Source organism: Hylobates moloch, unplaced genomic scaffold, assembly GCF_009828535.3.
Source record: "Hylobates moloch isolate HMO894 unplaced genomic scaffold, HMol_V3 SCAFFOLD_2, whole genome shotgun sequence".
Classification (NCBI taxonomy): domain Eukaryota; kingdom Metazoa; phylum Chordata; class Mammalia; order Primates; family Hylobatidae; genus Hylobates; species Hylobates moloch.
This window is the reverse complement of record NW_026652277.1, coordinates 8,600,832-8,607,153: the sequence shown is the minus strand read 5'-3', so window position 1 is coordinate 8,607,153 and position 6,322 is coordinate 8,600,832.

Below are 6,322 nucleotides of genomic sequence, written 5' to 3'. Positions count from 1 at the left end.
CAAAGTGAATAAAAATAGAGATTCTGAAATACTTGAAATTGTTTCAGTGGCTGTAGCACATCTTTTGCTAGGCACCTTAATTTATTCCATTCTCCAAAATAAATCTGCCAAAAGTACTAAGCCATTTTGTCAACACAAATCATTTTGGCAAATACTTTAATCCCTCTTCTAAACAAAATGCATTGTAATTTAAAAAATCTAACCCATCGGTGTGAACCCACTGGGTCCCATCTAAAAATACTCCTGAGACTTTAGTAGATCATGTTTAAAGGAGCTGTCATCTCATATTTGTACAGGATAGTCCCTGTTCTTGTTGCTTGCTGAGGAATAAATTCCTTGAACTTCACCATAGCAGTGGCTTCTACCTATTAGAGAAATGAAAGCTTTAAGGTTACTTTTTTTTTTTTTCAGACAGATTAAGAGCATGGGCTCTGAAGCCAGACTGATAGCTTAAACTCTCAGTGCCTGTATTTACTAGTTGTATTACCTCGAGTAAGTTTCATAACCAATCAGAACTTAAGTAAAGTTCCTCATAGATACACCTCTTCACATACCTCACAGCAATACTTCTTCCTACACACAAGATAACAATAGGGTCAGCATTTATAAGGTTGCAGTGAGGATTATATATGTTAATAGATGGAAAATCCTACAACAATGCCTAGAGATAGTAATAGATTTAGTAAATATGTTATTAATCTTAAATTTGTGTCTTAGCCTATCCATATGCAAACTCTATTTTGAGTTTCTTATAATACTTGGTTTTAAATCTTCCTTTTAAAACTACAACACATCAAAAAAAGAATTTTTTAAAAATTGGTTTTCATTACAAAGTGTGACCTGTCATTTCTGTAGAGAAATATTAACTCTTGCTATAAGGTACATAAAACAATGCCATCTAGGGCAAAATAGATTTTTTTAAATATTTAAAAGTAACGCTGGGCGCGGTGGCTCATGCCTATAATCCCAGCACTTTGGGAGGCCGAGGGAGGCGGATCACAAGGTCAAGAGATCGAGACCATCCTGGCCAACACGGTGAAACCACGTCTGTATTAAAAGTATAAAAATTAGCTGGGCGTGGTGGCAGGCGCCTGTAGTCCCAGCTACTCGGGAGGCTGAAGCAGGAGAATCGCTTGAACCCGGGAGGTGGAGGTTGCAGTGAGTCAAGATCATGCCATTGCACTCCAGCCTGGGTGACAGAGCGAGAGGCTGTCTCAAAAAAAAAAGAAAAAAAATTTAAAAGTAAAAATTTCTACAATAACAAGAAGAGGAGTGATGCAATTTCAAGGTGTTTCTGAAATAAGCAAAACCCTTGCTTGATTTGCAAGTATTTTAGTTATTCAAAGATAACAAATTATCATAGGCACAAAGGACAATAATAGTAATTAAATATTATTTATTGATGTAGTTGATGAAATAATCTGATTAAGCGTTCTTGTACATATGGTGGCAGGTGCCTGCTACTCAGGAGGCTGAGGCGTGAGAATCACTTCAACCTGGGAGGCAGAGGTTGCAGTGAGTCAAGATCATGCTACCTCATTCCAGCCTGGGAGATAGAGCAAGGCTCCGTCTCAAAAAAATAAAATAAAAAAATAATAAAAATAAAAATAAAAAAATTGCCATAGCTTGTACATATATATATATATACACGTACATATTCTACCATAGGTTTTAGAAATTTATATAATAAGCCATAATAGGAAACATAATATATTCAAAATTACTTGGAAAAATAACTCTAATTATTAAATACAGCCTTCCTCAATTAGTAACTGAGATCCTTGATCAACACTTTTGAGTATGAGTTTTTCCACCTTTACTATCATCGCCGTTATTGAACAATAATAAGAACAAACTTATATGGAGCCAGATGCTGTAAGGAATAAAACAGGAGGGTGAATATTATGTTGCGCTTGCTATAGAAAGGAACCTGAGATCTCTTACTGTAGAAAATAATGTTCACAAACATTACAGGCAACGGAAGCAAGGGGGACAAGATCGGAAAGTATTAAATGTGAGTCAGGTATGGAACTAACTATTGTTCGAGCATTGGTTTCATTTTTAAAGCCGTTTCTCAGAGCAAATTCCATTCACCAGTGAGCATATTTCTGACCTCAAAGATCAGGGAACTCCTCTGGCTGTACATTCCCACAGCATCCTGTCCTCGCAACTGTGGCACATTCATCACACTTGTAATTGCCTGTCCAATGTGGCTTTCTCACTAAATTATCTCCACAAGGCTCAAGATAATCTTGTCTAGTTCATTTTTGCACCCTGAACGTAGTGTCTGAAAGAGAATAGAGATTGAATAAATGTTTATGTGAAATTGAAATTAAGTATTAACTGGTCTCCAAAATCTATATTAGAACATAGTCATGCCTCGCAATCATACCATGTCTCATAAGAAGATACTGCCCATGTAGACCAGCTTCTAGAATAGGACCTGGTGCATAATAGGCACTTAAAATACTTGGTGAATGAATGAATAAATGAATGAACATGAAACATAGAAAAATGTTGTCAATGTTAGGAAACTTAATCCAGGCTATGAAGTGAGAAATAATACATCACAGCCTAGATAAAAAGTAAATTTCTCATTTTCTCCATCCTATCAGTATTGCACTTAATTCCTTTTATCTATAAACATGTGGATTGAGGATATATTCTCGGGCATTTATGGTGACTTGGAAACCATATCACTCTTATGATTGTCCCCTGAGCAGTACCTTTGCCCACACACAAGATAACAATAGGGTCAAGAAATTACATTATTGACTTGTCCTGCAACCTTTGTCTTCCAGCACAACAATTAAATTTGGACTTCTTTCTCACATTATTTATGGATGTCTGTTCCTTTTCTAAAACTGTAAACTGCTTGAGATGCAACTGCTAACAACCTCAGTCATGGCAATTTTTTGTTTTGTTTTATTCTTTAATTTTTGTATATGCCCAAGTCTGTGACTAGAGCAAGCATGAAACATGTCATGGGAACAATGAACAAATGATCTTTATCATAGTAGTAATAATAATAGCTAGTGTCTATTCAATGTTACTATGCATTCTTTTATGTAATCTCTAAGACCTTATTCATTCTATTATTCTTTTACTGATGAAGTAACTAAGACTTAACAGAGTAATGAGATTCTCCCAAGGTCCCATGACTAACAAACTGCAGATCTGGAAACCAAACACAAAGAAACTAGCTTCAGTCAGGCTCATTGGCTCATACTGGTAATCCCAGCACTTTGGGAGGCCAAGGCAAGCAGATTGCTTGAGCCCAGTAGTTCAAGACCAGCCAGCGAAACATGGCAAAACCCTGTCTCTACAAAAAGCACAAAAACTAGCCAGGAGTGGTGGCACAGTTCTGTAGTTCTAGCTACTTGGGAGGCTGAGGTGGGATAATTGCTTGACCCCAGCAGGTTGAGGCTGCAGTGAGCCATGCTGGGTGACAGAGCCAGACCCTGTCTCAAAAAACAAAACAAAACAAAACGAAAAACAGACAGAGAGAGAGACTTGCTTCAAAGTCCACCCATAACTAATAGGCTATGTATTAGTCTGTCCTCATGCTACTGATAAAGACATACCTGAGACTGAGTAATTTATAAAGGAAAGAGGTGAAATGGACTCACAGTTCCACATGGCTGGAGAGGCCTCACAATCATGGAGGAAGGTAATGAGAAGAAAAGTTACATCTTACATGGCAGCAGGCAGGGAAGAACTTGTGTAGGGAAACTCCCATTTATACTTATTCACTACCACAAGAACAGTACAGGGGAAAGCATCCCCATGATTCAATTATCTCCACCTGGCCCCACCCTTGACACGTGGGGATTATTACAATTCAAGGTGAGATTTGAGTGGGGACACAGCCAAACCATATCAGGCTATGTTGCCAGATGCAAATGTTAGCTTCTTCTATCTCTGCATTTAATTTTGTGTATTCAAGCAGACAATGATGCTATGTAATAATAATATGTTATGTTATATTGTATATCATGTATAAGATGCAGTATATGCATTTTATATAAATATATAACTGATGCTTCCTGAGTTCCCCATCCTGGCGGGTTCTGAGTTCTTCCTAATTAGGTAAAATCACTGAACATAGGGTTTTGCATCATGTTGAAGCTCTCCTGAATAACTTTTGTTACAACTGTCACTGTGAATTTGTTTGAGTACTTGATAATATCTTTCTCCCTTATCTATAACATAAACGCCATGAGGAAGGCATCTGTTTTCATTTCATTTCTATCCCTAATGAGAATACAATATTTTGCCCACCGTTGGCACCTGACAAACACTTGTTGCATGAATGAGTGAATAAATGAATGGTTGAATCTACAAGATCAAAACAAGTGGAACTTTAGATCTTATCCCTATTTTCCCCTATAAGAGTATTTCTTAGAATTTGAGTGCCTTTGCCCTCCCTGCACCTTTGCTGTGACGAAGGAAGGGTTGCAGTGAGAAATCTTAAGACAATTTTGGCATTAGAGAAGGCATCAGCTCTCCCATTTCAGTCATGATGGGTCTTCTCATCTCAATTTCCCCCAAACTTGCTTATTGATACAAGGATATAGGTGGTATATGGTGTTCTTTATGTTTACCTTATAAAATTTATATAAGTTTAGGAGTGTAAGTGCAGTTTTGTTACATGGATATATTGCTGATGAAGTCCAAGCGTCTAGTGGAACCATCACTCGAATAATGTACACAACACCTGTTTTGCAGTTACTCATCCCTCATCCTGCTCCTACTCTCCCACTCATCCGAGTCTTCTATGTCTATTATTCCACTCTCTATGTCCATGTGTACACATTATTTAGCTCTCACTGATAAATGTGAATATGGAGTGTTTGACTTTCTGTTTCTGAGTTATTTTACTTAAGATAATAGCCTATGATTCCATCCTTGTTGCTGCAAAAGACATCATTTCATTCTTTCTATGGCTAAAATTATTCCGTGGTGTATATTTACATTTTCTTTATCCAATCATCTGTTAATGGACGCTTAGGTTGATTCTACATCTTTGCTATTGTGAATTGTGCTGCGATAAATGTCTAAGTGCAGGTATCTTTTTTATATGATTTCCTTTCGGTAGAAACCCATTGTTTACCTTTTAAAAATAACTTTATTAAAGTAAAATTAACATGCAAAAGGCTGTCCATGTGTAAAGCATACAATGAGATGTTTTGACATATGTATATGTCACCATCCATGTAACTGTCACCAAAATTATTTATTGAATGTACTCATCACCCAAAAATTTCCTCCTGCCCCTTTGTAAACTCTCTTCCCACTACTTCCTACCCCATCCCCAGGCAACCACTGATCTGCTTCCCACCATTACAAATTAGTTTGCATTTTCTTTCACTCAATATAATCATTTTGAGATTTTTCAATGTTATATATAATAATAATTTATTCTTTTTATCACTAAACAGTATTCAATTGTTTGTGCATTCATCTGTTGATGGACAATTAGTTTGTTTCCAGTTTCAGCTATTACAAATAAAACTTCTATAAATATTTATGCACAAGTCTTTGTTTGGAAATATGCTTTCATTTCTTTTGGGTAAATATCTAGGACTTAAATGGCTAGTTATAGACTGTAAGTCTATTTAAGAAATTTCTAAGCTGTTTTCTAATGTGGTTGGACCATTGTTTAAAATCTTAACATTTTAAAATCTTTCAATATTTTACTTTAAATGGTGTTTTTCCAAGATTTACTCTACCCAACTTCTAATATTAGTCTATCATATACTAAAGAAAGATAAAAATGTGTTTTATTTAACCATATAATTAAGTAGTTTTAAATTCCCAAACAAAAGTTTGATGGAACACATTCAAATTATTGTGGAACAGGTGTTTTAATATCTTTGAATTGTCCAATCACCATAATTATCCACTTTACCATCCATGTTGAAGCAATCTTCAATATTAAATGATATAGAAGCACTCTGCATAAATTTGGCAGCAAAAAAATATAACACATCTCAGTGAGATCATTTATTTAATTTGGTAAATCAACAATGTATGAGGATTGTCAGATGAATTTAATTGCAGTACATAGAGGAAAATTGAGTAAGAGCTTTAAAGAATCAAAGTTATTGGATACACTTAATGACTTGCAATCTAGCTGTTTCACTTCTACGGTCAGGAGGTAGAAAACATATCTCAAGAAGAATTTTAAAGCAAACTCTAAAAACACACTATGAAGACACATGTAGATGATAAAGCTACTGAAATTCAGACAGAATCAAATCAGATCTCATCACTGTCCCCAACTGATAGAAAACATAAAATTAAAAATACTCTGTCGCAA